This window comes from Dendrobium catenatum, unplaced genomic scaffold (genome assembly GCF_001605985.2).
Source record: "Dendrobium catenatum unplaced genomic scaffold, ASM160598v2 fragScaff_scaffold_1446, whole genome shotgun sequence".
Lineage (NCBI taxonomy): Eukaryota > Viridiplantae > Streptophyta > Magnoliopsida > Asparagales > Orchidaceae > Dendrobium > Dendrobium catenatum.
In genome coordinates, this window is record NW_021319908.1 from 1,665,196 (window position 1) to 1,682,690 (window position 17,495).

Sequence of the window (17,495 nt, forward strand, 5' to 3'; positions counted from 1 at the left end):
ATTTTTATAGCAAATCTATTATTTTTATCTTTTTAGCACATTTTGATTCCAATAACTATTTTTACTATTATAAGTTTTTTCCTTATGTTCCGCCAAGTACATACGTTTCAACTTTCTTAATGTCACAAACTATTTTTTCTTACGTAATGTTAGCTTCCTCCTGATCAAAGAAAATCTTTAATTTTGAATTTTGCTCTCAATAATATTTTTATTAGCATTCTTTAAATGTCTCATCTAATCATATGATAGTATTTTATTTTATTTTTCATATTATGCTCCTTTTTAAAGTCAAAAATTAATAAGCAATGTTTGATATATATATATATATAAACTTATTCAAAATAATTTATAATCTAAATGATCTATATTTTCTTATAAAAAATTAATTAATTTAAAATTTATTATACCCATTCTTATAAGTGATGGATGTTATCACTTTTTTTTAAATAAGATATTAATAGTATCATAGAATTCAAGCCGATCAGACCATCGCTTTGCATCATACTCATATTTTTTTCTATTTAAAAATTGAAATAATTTAAAAATCTAATCGAAAAAGGAACTCTTTTTTGGGTGATAAAAAAACTTTTTTTGGGTGAAAATTTTTTTTGTTTCAACTTCGTATTTGTACAAAGATTTAATGAACAGGCAAACAATTCATGCTGCATCCTCGGCATTTTTGCCCGATTTGGTTCCTTCTCCTCCACCTCTGAACCGTCGTAAGCCTAGCTGCCAAGCGGTCTTCCCCTCGCATCCTCATGAATGCATTTCTTTTCTTCCAAGAAGGAGATAATGCGGTTCAGCAACAACCTGATCGGGTTGCTCAATGCCATTGTCTTCCTGCTCTCTCAATCTCTATCTTTGGAGCTGGAATTTGGCTTAAAACCGGCTCAAGCACCGATTTTGAGAAGCTCTTGGATCTGCCTGTAATAGTTATTGGCGTCTACCTCATGATTGTGTCCCTCGCCGGCCTTTTCAGCGGTCGGTGCCTGGTCTCTCGCCTCATCTATGAGGGCATCGGCGAGGTCGTTTCTCGCCGCGAGTACAAGTAGTGTCTACACGGATAATTCTCTAAGTAGCTTCAGAAATAGGTCAGCGACGATATTAATTGGGCCAGGATCCGCAGATAACCACAAGAACCATACACTCAGGGGCTGTTTGGTATGCGGATTTAGCCGGATTTAAGGCCAGATTTGGGCGAAATCCAGCCAAACGGCCTAAAATGCAAATCCAAATCTCACCGAAAATGGAATCCACGGTTGACGGAAAAAGAGCACTTCTTGCGGTAAATCCCGGATTTCGCAAATCCACGGAGAAGAAGCGGATTTAACTGATTATTCGTGGGAGAGGAAGAAGGCAGAACAAAGCCCAAACGATTCCAACTGTTTTTTTTATCTCTTGACTCACTCTTCTTCAGAACAGCTCACACACCATGATCGCCCATACTCCCTCGTCTCTACCTCTCGCTATTATAAGCCAACTGTTCGGTTGCTTGCATTCGCACATCCAGCACAAGCAGTCCCTAGAGGAAACCATAGGCGTGAATCAGCAGTAGGTATGATTCCTTAATCTCATATCTAATTTTTTGGTAGCATATCCACGGTTTAGGCTAATAGTTGTCCGAAATTTCTCCCTATTTGCATGTAGTCCGTTTTTACCTGTTTCATGATTATGGACAGCTGTTCGCACAGGCCTATATTGTTTGTGTTGTGAAATTTCATTTGCTAGAATGATGTGATAGTACGACATTGTTTTAGTAACATGACACCTGAAGAAGATGTGGATAGTAGTGAAACTTATCCAGAAACAAATTGTAAACAATCATCTTTACTTCATGATCATATTAGTTTTGTACTAAATAAATCTAATTGGTTGACAACGAATGACAACGAATCCTCAAACATGAATTACCTAGCTTCCACTCGAAATAAAAGCAGTAAAATTTACTTCCCAAATGGTAATCATGCTCATTAGAAATAGTTGTTAAATAGTCTCTATGGATACCATTAAAATGTATTATTTGAAATTTGTACAACAAAAATGAAATGTTTTTTGAAAGGCAAAGCGGCTCAACGGTCATCGACCAATACTTAAGTGGACATTATGGATGATTTAGATGTGAAGTTGGGAAATATTAATAAAAATATTTTGAGGACACCTAGATGGCCATATCAGTATAATGAAGTCTTCGGAGAGTTGTTGTTTGAGCATTATTTGTGTGGTAATATTAATGATGGCATACTGCGGAGGGACATGTGGAAGGATTTGGTCGGTATACTAAATCGTCGAGTTGATGAAAACTACACTGAAAACATTGTACTTATTTTTTCCATTTGATTTACGAAACCTGCTTTGATGAATGTACCTGTACTATGAAAGTTTATGACCGTGCATATATAGTTTAAGCTCTACTTGATGAAATCTACTTTGACCGTGCATACAGTTGCAGGCATATATTGGTTTACCTTATGGCCATTTCTCTACTTAGTCATACAAAAAACATTTTAGTTCAAGAGAAATTGGCAATTTTTCTATGTGGTATAGCACATGCATATAGTTACAGACAGTTGTGTGAGTTCTTTTAGCATTCTCTTGAAACAGTTAGTCGGTATTTTAATTTGGTATTGCGTGCCATAGTTTCTTTAGCTACTGAATTCATAACGATGCCAAGTGCGGAAACAAAATGCCACCCTTATGTACATTTGAATCAAAATTTTTATTTATTATTCGAGAATGCTGTTGGAGCTATTGATGGGACTCACATTCCTGTAGTTGTTAACAAAAACTTGCAAAATCGATATCGTAACAGGAAGGGATTCACTTCTCAGAATGTCATTACTGCAGTATCATTTGATAGACAATTCATCTATGTGGGTTCCGGTTGGGAAGGATCAACTGCTGATATGAGAGTTTTACGATGGGCAATCGAGGAAGGTGATTTTAAAGTTCCAACTAATAAATATTTTATGGTTGATTCTGGGTATGCAAACACAGATAAACTAATTGCACCATTCAGAGGGTATCGGTATCACTTGGCTGAATACTGTACAGATGCTTCTCGAAGATACTATGTTGCATAGGAGCTATATAATTATCTTCATTTCCAACTATGAAATGTAGTTGAGAAGACATTTGGCATATGGAAAAAAAGGTTTCAAGTTTTGACTCACATGCGTCAATTTTCACTTGCGGTTCAGGCTGATATTATTTTTGCATTGTTGACCTCGATTTTGCCCAGACCCGAGCCCAAAGAGTTAACTTGGTCAAATTGACCAAGCTAGACCCTATGGCCCTCCCCACTGGGTTCAGTGGGTCGAGTCGAGTCTGTCGAGCCCGAGCTTGGACCCGGGGTCAACCCGGTTGACCAAGTCAACTAACTTTATCGGGCGTTATCACGGCCATGATATTTACTTCAACATGTCACAAATTGAAATGTATCATGACAGTGACTTGGGGGAGGTTCAAGCTATTTATGAAGACCCGAATTTGTATGCAGGTGTTGGAGAAAGAATACTAGGTGATGGTTTAAGACATTTAATTGCAACAAATATGTGGGATGCTCGGGTAAGTCTCTGGCATTAAACTTATATTCTTTAGAATATTCAAAATTTAAACTTCTAACAAACAACTCCATTTACAGGTAGCAAGCCAGCGAAGTCGTTCAGCTGAATAACCTGCAATTTTGAAAACATTGAAGATGGAATCAACTTTATTTTATTTGCAATTTACTTTATGTTATTGTTGTATTTCAAATGAAACTTTGTTGTATTTTATTTGAACTTTGCTTGTTCTACTTTAATTATTGAAGAAATGAATGTTATAAACGCCTTAAATCCTAAATTGAACAGCCAAACAGTCACACAGGGTTTAACTGGAGTCATGAATGTTAACAAATAGTTTTCAGGATTTAACCCCCCAGGATTTCGTAAATCCGAATTTGGAGGATTTACGAAATCCCACTTAAATGAAATTCTAGATTCTACCAAACAGCCCCTCAGTGAGTTCTTCAACAAAAACCCTCTCACCTCTTCAGGCATAATGCGATTCCTGTTTTCTTTCTCTTCCCATTACCAAAGAAAGCTACCATTTATTTTCTTTTTGGTTCTAAGATAATATTTGCTTTCTTTTTTACTCTCCTCTTCTTGATTTTCATTTATTTTGCGAGCTTTGAAGGGAATTGTGGTTTAGGAATTTGTTTTTTGGTTGAGAATATTAATATCTAAAATTTTCCGCCATGACAACTATCAAATCTTATTAAATTCTAATAATTTATTTGACTTTTTTTTAGTTTAATATAAGATTTAAAGGAATTTGGAATTTAAAGGGGCTATTTGGTAACACCTAGGATTTCATTGAAGTAAGATTTCATAAATCCTCTAAATTCAGATTTACGAAATCCTGTGTGTGTGGGGGGGGGGGGGGGGGGTAGGGGGTTTTAAATCCTAAAAATTGTTTGATAACATTCATGATAAATCCAGTTAAATCATGTGTGACTATTTGGCTATTCAATTCAAGATTAAGGTGGTTAAGAGATTTGACATGTATTTCTTCGATAATTAAATTACAATAATCGAAGTTTAAATAAAATAAAAAAAAGTTTTGTTTGAAATACAACAATAACATAGACTGAATTCCAAATAAATTAAAGTTGATTACATCTTCAATGTGTTCAAAATTGCAGGTTATCCAGTTGAACGACTTCGTTGTTTTGCTACATGTGGAGTTGCTCATTAAAAGTTGAAAATTTTGAAAAATATAAGATTCTAAGCTTACTACCCGAGAGCTTTACTCAGGCCTCCCACATATTTGTTGCAATTAAATGTCTTAAAAAATCACCCAGTACTCTTTCTCCAGCATCTACATTCAAATTTGGGTCTGAATAACTAATGGAAATTGATATATATAAGTCACAATTTGGAACCTTTCTTTTCATATGCCGAAAATCCTCTCAACTACATTTTGTAGTTGGGCATGACAATGGTTATATAGCTCTTGTGCAATCGATTGTCTTCGAAAAGCATCAATACAGTATTCACTCAAGTGATAATGATACCCTCTATATGGTGCAATTAGTTTATCTGTGTTTGCATATCCAGAATCAACCAGAAAATATTTACTAGCAAGAACTTTAAAATCACGTTCCTCCACTGCCCATCGTAAGACTCTCATATCAGCTGCAGATCTTTCCCAACCGGATCCCACATTGATAAATTGTCTGTCAAATGATACAACAGCAATGAAGTTTTGAGAAGTGAACCCCTTCCTGTTATGATACCGATTATGTAAGTTTCTGTTAACTACTAGAACAGTCCCATCTATAACTCTACTGCATTCTCATAAATGGAGGATAGGAACGTACAAAAGGGTGACATTTTTCTTTTGCACTTGGCATTGTAATAATATCATTATATAATAATATTATGGCATATAAGATCATATTAAAATACATATTAACAGTTTCAAGAGAATATTGAAAGAATTCACACAACTGTTTGTAAATATGTACATGTTCTATACCCCATAGAAAAATAGTTAAGTAATCCTGCACTAAAATATTTTTCGTATCATGAAGTAGAGAACGACTTTCTAACAACTCCCTTAATTGATGAAATACATATGATGAAATTTTAAAAAAGTTATAAGTACGTAATGGATGCCCAAAAGGCAGATCAATTACATATTGTTCACCGGTATAACCTCTGTTGAACATCGGTCTTAGTATGTTCATCTTGTTGTCTGACGAGGTACTGCTACTTAAAAGATTTGACGTAATATTTCTAATATCATTACTCAAGCGCACATGCTCATCTATCAGTTCACATAGCTCCTTCAGAAAAACTCAATGCAGGAAATGAGCCATTTTGTGCTACAATTTATAATTTATTAAGTTCAGTAAACTTAAACTTACTAATTAAGCTGAAATAAATCTTAACTTAAAAATCAAACAGCAATATTTCTCTACTAAATTTTGATCAATCACATTCTCATGCAAATAAATTCAAGCAAAATAAATGGCTACATGCTCATTTAATGAGAAATACATTATAAGAAAATTAATGACTCAAGCTAACTAACAGACACTTGAATGCTTAAACAGAAAAGTAACCTCTTGAACTGACACCCTATGACACATAAATTTGGCAGCTAAGCTGAGCATTCAGAAAATTTAGGGTGGCAATGAAGAATATATTCAATCAATCCACGCAATCGTGTTCCATCCAAAGTAATAAGAGCGATCTTATAGTCGTTACTATCTATCAATGCTTCATGAATATCTATTATAGCTTTCATCGAAATGTTCTCTATGCTACCAAGTTTTGCAAGACATTCTATTATTGTGTATGGACAAATTTTATCAATCTTCTCAATTATTTTATCGGTTTTACCATAATGCTTGTCTAGTATGCTACTTAACTTTTCTTTCAGCTCTTCTCTTAAGGTGCTTATTTTTGCAAACATCATCGTCACTTGACCGCTTGTTATGTCTCATCGGAATAAATGAGAGTTCTTTCGTGATTTCTCACTTAAGAACTTACTTGGTTTGTAAATCAGAGGCTAAATCAGTCTATACGAAACTAATTTCATTACCGGACAAGAACACATCCTCCTCTACATCTTCTCCTATTACCCCATCTTGTATTATATTATTTATTTTTTGTGATGACCTTGCTAATGTTACCACAACAATATTATCGCTACATATTTTCTAAAAAAATATTATATTGGTGGAATAAATTACGAAAAAATTTTGCCAGCTTTGGGTTATCCTAGTCAAAAAATAGAAAAAATTAAAAGGCTCTCTTAAGAAATATATTTAAGGCTTATAAATGAATCATCAAATTTTATTGAATAATATATACCTGGATTATCTCATCCCATATCTCGTCAGTGGCTATGGGCAAATAAAGAGTTTCATCCTAATCTCATCCACTTCGATGAGATTGTTGGAAAACAATATGAAAATTGGTTTTTATTTTTTTGAACTTAATTTGTGCAGTGCTTTCTGCGTAGTTTCTATTAAGTTGGTGATTTAATGTACAAACCAAATCCTTCTACATGTCTCTCCTCAATATGCCATCATTAATATTACTACACAAATATTATTCCAACAATAACTCTCTGAAGACTTCATTATGCTGATCTGGCCACTTAGGTGTCCTCAAAATACTTTTATTAGTATTTTCTAACTTCACATCTAAATCATCCAGATTCCACTTAAATACTGGCCGATAACTATTGCGCCGCTTCGCCTTTCAAAAAACGTTTTATTATTGTTGTACAAATTTCAAAGAATATATTTTAATAGTATTTATGGAGGTCATTTAACATTGATAATTACAATTTCTAATGTGCATAATTACCATTTTGGAAGTGAATTTTACCGCATTTGTTCCGAGTAGAAACTATGTAATTCATGTTTGAGGATTTGTTGTCTTTCGTTGTCAATTGAATCGATTTTTCTAGTATAAAACTAATATGATCAGGGAATTAGGATGATTGTTTACAGTTTGTTTTTGGGTAAGTTCCACTACTAGCCATATTTTCTTTAAGTGTTATGTTAATAACACAATGTCGAACTACTACACCACTCTAGCAAAGGAAATATCACACCATAGAAATATAATAGTCTTTTGGTGAAGAGGAGCAACTGCAGCAGGTGAGATTCATGAATTGGAGTCAAAACTAGACAATATGCGAATCTGAGGAAATACTAGACGAAAAAATATATAAACCGTAGATAACCTAGCATAAATATCAGGAATGTGAGAGTTACATATGCACTGTCGATATTCTTCATGCCACTGATTTCCTCTTGAGACTATACGATTGCAAGAAGCCGAACAATATGCCTTATAATAGCGAGAGGTGGAGATGAGGGAGTATGGGCGACCATGACATATGACCTATTTTGAAGAGGAGCAGGTGACGAGATAAGGAAAACAACTGGAAATGATCGGATTTCCTCCTCTTGAGCCAATAGAGTGTTAAATCCGCCGAATCAGAGGATTTGGAAATTTTGGGATTTACCACGAAAGGGGTATTTTTCTATCTACCACGACTTTCATTCACCGTGAGATTTGGTTTTGCATTTTAGGCCATTTGGTTCGATTTCCCCCAAATCTAGCCTAAATCCAGCTACCAAACAACTCCAAAACATCTTATGCATGAGATTGCAAATCCCTTAAATATGTTGAATTCTGCTCCCCGTGATTAAACAAATCCCATCAAATCTCAAAACATGGTCAAACAGAGGATTCAGGCGCCATTATTTTCTCAGTTTTTTGCTTTTCACTATTAGCTTCTTTGATGCAAACTCTTACTAGTGTTATGTCCTTGCTAGAGATATATTTTTTAATTTATTTGAACTTTTATGTGACCACTTCCCTTCTCTTCTTTGATGTATTGTTATTAGGAGACATTGAATAGGCTTTTGATTCATATTTAAAGTTTGTCAATTTTTGGCACTTTATCAAAAGGGTCTTTCTGAATCTAAGAGAGTATTCTAGGAGTTTTTATATGGACAAGTGATGGATGTTCTTCCCTTTCTTAAATCTTTTTGTTTCTTTATTGTCGCCTGGTCAATTTTTGAATTTCTGATCTGGTTTTCATTACCTTGTTATTGTCCTGATGTTCTTCCATTCAAAAAATCGATTTCAATGTCATAGTTAGGTTGATACGGTCTCCAGCAATGGTAAAACCTGTATAATACAAATTTGTGGCTTCACCATCGTCTTCTATGATGGTGAATTTTATATTATCCCACTTCAGGAGTCTTGGTTTTCACATCTTGCTCTTGAATGTTTCCCTTTAGGGATTTGAAAATGTTTCATGAGCCCAACCAAATAATTACATCCATTAGGTGTCTGCCAGTACTTGCCTCCATGATTTGTAAGGAACGAGGTATTTTTGAGTTTTAACCAAAAGGGAGCCAATGGTCTTGGGGACCATTACAAACTATATATCCCAATGCTTTAGTTAGCACTTAAGAATCTTAAGATAAATGTGTAATTAAGGCTTAGTTTGGGGTGGCTTTCGTAATACTTTCTAAAACAATTTTTTAGTCTAAAAAGCTGCTTTAGAAAATAGTAAAAAAGTTGTTCCAAACGAAGCCTAAATTTATAGAAAAGTAAAAAGTGAAAAATGACATGTTAGAAGTAGCACTTATAACAAAGTAAGGTAGTAAATAAAATTAAATTTAGGTAGTTTGTGCTTGATAATGGAGGGTAAAAGATGCATCAAAAGGATAGGTAGAAAATTAATGTGAAAAAAGTAATAGAAAGGTTAGATAAAAAAAACAATATAAACTTAGACTAGCAGCTCATGCTAGGCTAAACAAAATGTCTGAACAAGGAATATTCACAAAGTTGATCAAATAATAGTTAGGAATAATGAAAGCTTGAGCTACTTTTATATGTTTAAATTCCTTCAAGTTACTCACTTTTCCATCTTATCAAAATTCAATTTTCATCATTAATTTCATAAAAATATGTTCAATAATTGGCTTGTTTTTCTTAACCATTTTCGTGGTTGTGTACAATTTACATTCAAATTGAATTATTTCTGCGTAACTTCCAAATGCTGCGTATTTATGCAATGAAATAGCTTTTTGTTTCATCTTTAAAAAGTGGCGTATCTATTCATGAAGTTTTTCCTACAGTTAGGGTGGAGTGATTGGTGTATGTAGCCTTGTTCTTGTATTTGCAAGGAAACATATCCAAGACTTGAGAGGTAACTGCATGGGCGGATGTAGTGTGGGGGCACTGCGGGCACGTGCCCCCACTAGCCCACCGAGTTAGTTAAGTTTTGGTGATACTGCATCTAATTGATTTCATTTATTTATGCATTAATTAGAGAATAAATCAAATAGAATTTTTTACTTTTTTTTTTCATCCTAATATGCGATCTCTATCCGGCTATCCCGCTCCCAAAGTTATGCGATTCTCTAAGCACGCGGAAGCGGAACCGAAGTGACAAAGTCCAAACGCCCTCGTCACGCAAGCTGCCTCACTCTAGTGGCTCTCTTCTTGCTCGAACCGTCGAACGCCGAATGCCGAACGTCGGACAGTCGCCGGTCACGCCCAATTGCCATCGTGGTGCGGGACTGTCGCGGGTTGGCTTGGCCAGTTGTTCTCTTCCAATTTTCGAGCCAAAAAGCTGCCTAGCCCAGTCGCCGTTGGCCCGTCGCCCTCCCCTTCCAACGCCGTGGCCTCATGGCCAGATAATCTCTGATTCTTTGCTAGTAAGCCTCACGACCTTAGCATGGTATAGTGGTATTCAAGCATTGTTTTTGAGTTAAAATCTTTTATGATTTAGTTCGGTTGATTTAACTCGTGATGTCTATGATTTAACTCGCACCAGTGTTCAAGCTTCGACTGCATCATATATGCTCTGTTGAAACTTTAGAGGCATGTTGTTAAAAAACTTTAAACAGTAGAAACTTTAGAAGCCTAAAAGTACGTTGCAGAAGCATCAAGCATGTTGTGAAAAATCTTTTTAAACATTAGTAACTGTACTTTGTAGAAAAATTACTTTGGTATATGATTTTTACATGTTAAATAGTAGAATTGTATAAGCATGTTTATTAAAATCTATTTAAATTTGTTTTTCATTTTAAATAGTAGAAACATTATTTAGTGCTAATTGCTAAATCTATTTAAAATATTTTTTTGAAACCCTAATTTTTAAATTTAAGGCATGAAGTTTGTTATGAAAAATAGTATGATGTGCAAGTATATATATTACATGATCTACATAAATATATACATCTGTATTCATTCCCAAAAACTCATATATATTACTTAGGATCTACATAATCATATCACAACTATTTTGTCCCAAGTATCATGTCAGCAATCAAATAATAACAGTAGCAATTATATGATCACGAATCAATGAAAAAATAGTAAAACACACATGCAGTAGCAGTAAAGTCTGTAACCACTAAAGCAATGCAGTATGGAAGCCAATAAAGTAGTACAATGGAGAAATTAGTAAAATAATACGGGTGTCAAATCACTAAAGCCATCGTCGTTTCAATCCTATCAGTCAGTAGATAAATCATATAAAATCATACAACCAAAGCATTGGTAAAGACTGTCGAAATCATATCAATGTAATAAGATCATATAGGAGTGTATACATATTATTCATGTATCCTATATCAGTATCTAATTAGTATATTACGTGTTCAGTATCAATACAGTGAACCTATAATATCCAATAATATTAGTATCCATATCGATAACAATAACAGTCTGTTGGGGAAGATAAGGAGTAAACACCACAAATGACGAAACAAGTAAGAAATTAAAAGCAGCGGGGCTTGAAAATTGGAAGTTTAAAGGGTTTATTGACCTGCACATGGGCTTGAAAATTGGAGGAGAACGCCATTATTTTCCTATCGAGAAGCATTGCTTGGCGTTGATTTTTGCAGTTCAGAAACTTCGCCACTACATGTTGTCTCACAAAATCATGTTGATTTCAAAGATCAATCCGCTGAAGATCTTGATAACAAGTCCTGCGTTGACAGGTCATCTAACTAGGTGGGTAGTACTATTACTGCAGTTTGATTTCACATACATGTCACAAAAGTCGCTGAAAGGGCATGCCTTGGCAGATTTTCTCATCGTGCATCCTATCCCGGCAGACTCCCCGCTTAATGATGATCCGTCCGATGAACAAATCATGCAGGTCGAGGAGAACGAAAAACTACCATTCTAGAAGATGTACTTAGACGGGGCATCATCGATTAAATCTACTCGACCTCCAAATATTGTAAGAGCTCGAGCCGGCATCACTCTTGTTCTCATATCGCCTGAATGAGGCATAATGAGATTTTCATTTAGTTTGACTGAACCTCGGACCAACAATGAAGCCGAATATGAAGCTTTAATAGTAGGGTTGGAGATTGCGATAGACGTCAAAATTCGAAATCTTAAAATCTTCGGTGACTCTCAACTTGTGATAAATCAAGTCTTGGGCATTTGCAAGATTTGTAAGGTTGAGTTCACTCATTACCACCGGCGGGCCTTTGAGCTTCTGAAGTAGGTGCCAAATATTAAAATAGTTCAAGTTTCACGAGGTAGAACGCCAAAGCAGATTGCTTAACCAAATTGGCCGAGGAGATGATAAACACCAACGAGGAGAAGCCTATATTCATCGGAGTTTATAACCATCGGATCTTGGAGCCCGCTCTGTTACAATTCCCGAAGGCAGAAGGAATTCCAGATTCAAATCAGCAAGATGAAACCCGAGTTGACCCTCAACCTCTCCATCAGATCATTTTGAAAAATTATCCAGAAGGATATCATGTAACCAAGAGGCGTAAAGCTAGTCAAGCTTCGGAATCGTAGTGACATTGCTTAGACATTGAGGAAGGAGATGACTGGAGACGACCATTCATCAACTATTTCAAAAAAAGCAATCTCCCAATGGATAAATCTCTAGCTGCAAAAATCCGAAAAAGAGCATTGCGATATGCATTTGTCAATGATACATTGTATTGTAAGGTGCCTAGGGACCAAGGAAGCTGATAGAATAGTAGTAGAAGACCATGAAGGACTTAGTGGCGCACATTAGTGAGGTCCCAAAATGGTCGTCAAAATCAAGAGAATGTGTTACTATTAGCCAACACTGGTAAGAGATTGTATTGACCACGCCAATAGATGTCATGAGTGTCAGATCCACGGTGATGTTATACATCAGCCTCCAAATTCATTGCACCTAACAGTAGCATTCTGGCCATTTGAATGCTGGGGCATAGATATAATCAGGCTAATGGATCTGCCGTCATTAGCAGGACATCACTTTATTCTGATAGCAACAGACTACTCAAAGTGGGCAAAAGCAGCTCCATTCAAAGAATTCACATTCGAGCATATGATAAATTTCTTTATCTACAATGATGTCTATAGATTTGGTGTGCCACGCCGCATAATCTAAGACAACAGTACTGTATTCAAGAGTACAAAAATTTATAAGTTCGTTGATCGGCATAAAATCGATTGGTAGTATTTGCTCATATATAATCCAAGAACAAATGGCATGGCAGAGGCCTTCAACAAAACGTTGGTGAAATTGTTGAAGAAAATCCTAACCAAAAATAAAAGAGAGTGACATACGAAAATATTAGAAGCGTCATGGGCATACCGTATAATCTACAAGATTCCAATCAAAGCCACTCCTTATTCACTAGTGTTCGGAGTTGAGGCCGTATTACCTTTAGAAGTTGAGTTACCGTCACTCCGGGTAACAATCCAGAACGATCTCACTCAAGAGAAAAATGCTAGCATGAGGATGGAAGAGCTCGATGCACTCGATGAAGTTAGCTTGCAAGCTTAACAAAATCTAGAAATCTACCGAGGAAGAATGACAAAATCCTTTGATTATATGGTGCGCTCTCGGCATTTCAAGAAGGGGAATTGGTCTTGGTGCTGAGAAGACCAATCATCACACACCGAAAAATCGGTGGCAAGTTCACATCCAATTGGGAAGACCCCTTCGTTATCGAGGTGTACCAGGGAGGAGCTTATCAACTCATCGATCTGAATGGTCAGAGTCTATGCCGCCAATCAACGGTCGATACCTAAAGAAGAATCATGCATAAAGTTGCCAAGAAAAATGCTATGTTTAATGTGTTATGTATTTTATACATATTTACAAACGTATACATTTGCATTTTGAAATTCTATTATGTAGCAAGAATGCATTTCAAAATCCTCCATCTGATTGGGGGCATTCTAAATATTTATTCGGGTCAACATAGCGCTGAGTGTCGAGATACCCAAATAAATATTTAAAATCCAAAAAATCCAAATTTATTTTGCTTGAGAATGTCTCTGTGAGACATGGGGCATTTTACATATTTATTTGGGTCGACATCGGGCTGCATGCCGAGATCCCCAAATAAATATTTAAAATTATCAACACAAATATTTTCTTATGTTAAAGAATACAATAAATTCTTTTCAAAGTATATACATGTGATCTTACAAATTTGAATCCACTTTAGCTAACAGAGGGCTTGAAATTGAAAGTTTGAAGGGTTGGAAGATTTGACATTTAAAATATACATTTTACCATCTTACACTTAAAGCGGATGGTGGGGGAATGGATGATAGACCCGATCAAGATCCCATGGTTTCGTCGTCCCGGGCCATCGTGGTCCCTGGTCTACTTAGTCAGAGGAGGTAATCGACCCAACCTGACAGAAGGATCCTTGTCGGCAGCCATGGGTTGCTTCGTCCCAGGGGACCTTGTAGACTTGGGATGGATATTTGCCTAATGGGACAAATTTGAATCCAACTTAGCTAATGGGACCCCTCCGAATTCCAGCATGCAAGAGGCAAATCGTGGATTTTTACCCTGATAGGAACAGATGAGAAATTTTCCCTTTTCAGTTTAAATTTAGGATGCCACTTTTGCATGATAAACAGCTTGCCAAGGATAAACTAGACTCCTTTGGACCATACCATATTTAGATCCTCCGAACATGCAAACCGAAACAAGAAAAAACCGTCACTAAGTGATAACATATGCAGTGAACCTTTTAGATTCCACGTTTTCTTAATGGCGCCAAGCAAAGCTTCGTAGTATGGCCTACGACCAATGGAATACCCGACCAAGTAATGACTCCAATCTTCTTAGTCAACTTGTCACCAGTAAAAGGAATGATTTCAGGATCTTGTGGGAAATGAGAAAGATGAAGATCATCCTGCGAGGAGTCTTCGGTCGCAAAAATAGCTTTCCAGTTGCACTGTGGCCGGGGAGAAACTCCACCCGCAGAAGATAACGGGGGAAAATCAGAGAGGGGAAGAAAAGAATCCATGAATGGAAAGAAGGAAGAGGGCCTCCGACAGAGCCGAAGGGAGAGTAGAGGCAGGCGGCGCAAACCAGCTAGAGCGGAGAAAGAGCAAACCCTAGCAGAGCTCCCTCAACTTTTATGTCACAATTCAACTACCGTGTTGAAGATCTTGCGGCTAAGGACAGCTGGAACTTTATTTTTTTGCTATATTTTCTAAAATGTACTATTGGGAAATTTCGATATGTGGACACATATATTTATACATAAAAATAAAATATTATACATTAGAAGCTATCTAAAATTGAGCCAAGTAAATTTTTTATCTATTAATTATTATTTGACTTATGTGGGATCACAATTAAATTTATATATAATTAATTATTGTGTAGAGGTCGAGTATTTATTTTAATTTTAATCATGGGCTAAAATAAAATAAATACATTTAAAATATAAAAGGGTCTTGATCCCCAATTTAAGTGGTGTAGTTCTTATTTTCCCTGATTTCCCATCTTGAGTGAAAAGAAGGGGTCTCTCGCTCCTTTGAAGAACGCCGCTTCAAACGTGGAAGACCGAAAAGATTGATTCTAAATTTCAATGGATTCATTTAGGAAAGAAGTTGGTTGTGTTACTACAGTCGTTGAGTTAATGTTGCTTACAGCTGTTGTTGAGCATAATAAATATTCCGTATGCCCAAGTTTTTTTGAATTTCTTCTAACATGCAGCAAGCATACAAAGGATCTCATACAAATTTTCATGGATTTGTAATGCAATAGACATGTTTTGAAATATCTTCTAAACCTATAACTTATTTTACAGTCTCATTCTTTTTATTTACATAATAGAAATTGACCTCTTTTGGATTCTTACAACTCTGGATGCTGAAGGCCTCCCACTGCGTGCAACTTCGCCTTTACAAGTGAAACAATGTGGACCAAACCTTATGGTTTCTCTAAGGTTTAGTTTGGGACGGCTTTTTTACTGCTTCCAAAAGCAATTTTTTAGTACAAAAATTTAAATTTTTTACTAAAAAGCTGTTTTAAAAGTAACAAAAAAAATCGTCCCAAATGAAGCCCAACTCCTCAATCATAAGAGATTGCAAAGCCTGGCAGAATGATCCATCCGTTTTGTGCTCTGATTGCTAGTATTGCATGGCTGGTGTCCTTGCTAACCTCAAAATCAACTGGAAGAAGGTGGCAATGATAAACATAATCTCCTTCATTTTCCTTATGATTGTCTACTCTTTTTGGTAGGCCTACTTGCCCAAGCAAGAAGTTACCCGTGCCAATCGGCGACTTCGCCGAGCAATTCGCCATTTTTGACGACCACTTGACGACTTCAACCATCAAGATGGCGACTCCAATTAGTGATTGTCAACGAGTATTTTTATACTTTCTTGGTTTCATATTTTTTTGGGCTTCATGCCTCATTTAGCTAGATATATTTTCTTATTCCTTGTATAGATTTTTCCCATAACAACAAATCCCTTGCCTAGAACTTGTAATAACATCTTAAAGCTTTTCACTTTTGACTCTCTTTTTCTTTATGTCTCTGTACTTTTTATTTTGTCTTTTGAGTCTTATAAGTAAAATTCTAGTGTTGCTCGCAAATATATATGGATTCAGCATTCTCTAAGATAAGGTAAGTGTTGATTAGTGCCAATAACTAGAAATAAAGTATTGCAAGTATTGGTGCAATAAAATAGAGATTAAGGCTTTGTTTGGGACGGCTTTTTTACTGTTTTGTAAAACGGAGTTTTAGTACAAATTTTTTTATTTTTGTACTAAAACTCCATTTTAGAAAGCAGTAAAAAAGCCGTCCCAAACAAAGCCTAAGGTTTTGTTTGGGACTACTTTCTTACTACTTCTTAAAGCAGTTTTTTGTACTAAAAAGTTGCTTTAAGAAGCATTAAAAAAGCCGTCTCAAACGAAACCTAAATATACATGAACAATCTAGACTTTGTCATAACATATAACTAGTCTAACGAATTCAACAATATTTGGAGAACTTGTCTTTGGAATTTATCAAGCGTTCAACTCATCTAAAGTTTGAAGTCGTCCAAATGAGAGCAAAATTCGTTCAAAAATTGAGGTTGTCAAAGAGAATTCAATTTGATAAAAAAGTTGGATAGAAAAACTTAAGAATCAATTTTTAAGCTTCAAGTCGGCTAACTACAAATTAGAGATGACACATTAATGATTCTAAGTTTATGGCTTCAATTGAGATGACTTTCTTACCGCTTCTTAAAGCAGCTTTCTGGTAAAAGAATTAAAATTTTTATAGTAAAAAATTGCTTTAAGAAGTAATAAGAAAGCCGTATCAAACAAAGCCTATGCTTCATTATAAATAAGACATATCTAATGAACTTGAATAAGTAAAAACATGCATGAATTTCATGAAATATTTCTACTTAATTTTTAGATATTTTGCAACTGATTCTAAACAAAAAACTTTATTTATTAGTATTCAACTTGAATTCAAGTAAATTCAAATTTTTGAACTCAAACAAACTTTAAGCATTTTGCCCAAATCTTTTTGTAAACTTTTGATACAAAGTCCGGCCATAGAACGCAGATTAATTCCGCCTTGTGACAAGATTTACATTAACTATAAAGAATAATCTTATTCGAGCGACGTCGACTCTAGATGGTCTCTCTCACAATGATAAAAAGTCGGGTGAAATGTGATGCCCATC

General features: G+C 35.5%; 1 long non-coding RNA gene across 3 annotated transcripts; it reads left to right on the forward strand.

Moving 5' to 3' along the window:
- The first annotated feature begins 712 nt into the window (after positions 1–712).
- On the forward strand, positions 713–16,346 carry LOC114580972. 3 transcript variants are annotated; one of them, XR_003702767.1, is made up of 3 exons: positions 713–1,555; positions 3,497–10,240; positions 15,646–16,346. It is a non-coding gene; the product is annotated as an uncharacterized LOC114580972 (long non-coding RNA). The 3 variants fall into 3 exon arrangements; XR_003702766.1 differs by lacking the exon at positions 713–1,555 and having other exon boundaries at positions 3,381–10,240; XR_003702768.1 differs by lacking the exon at positions 713–1,555 and having other exon boundaries at positions 3,381–10,240; positions 15,688–16,346.
- Positions 16,347–17,495: the final 1,149 nt, after the last annotated feature.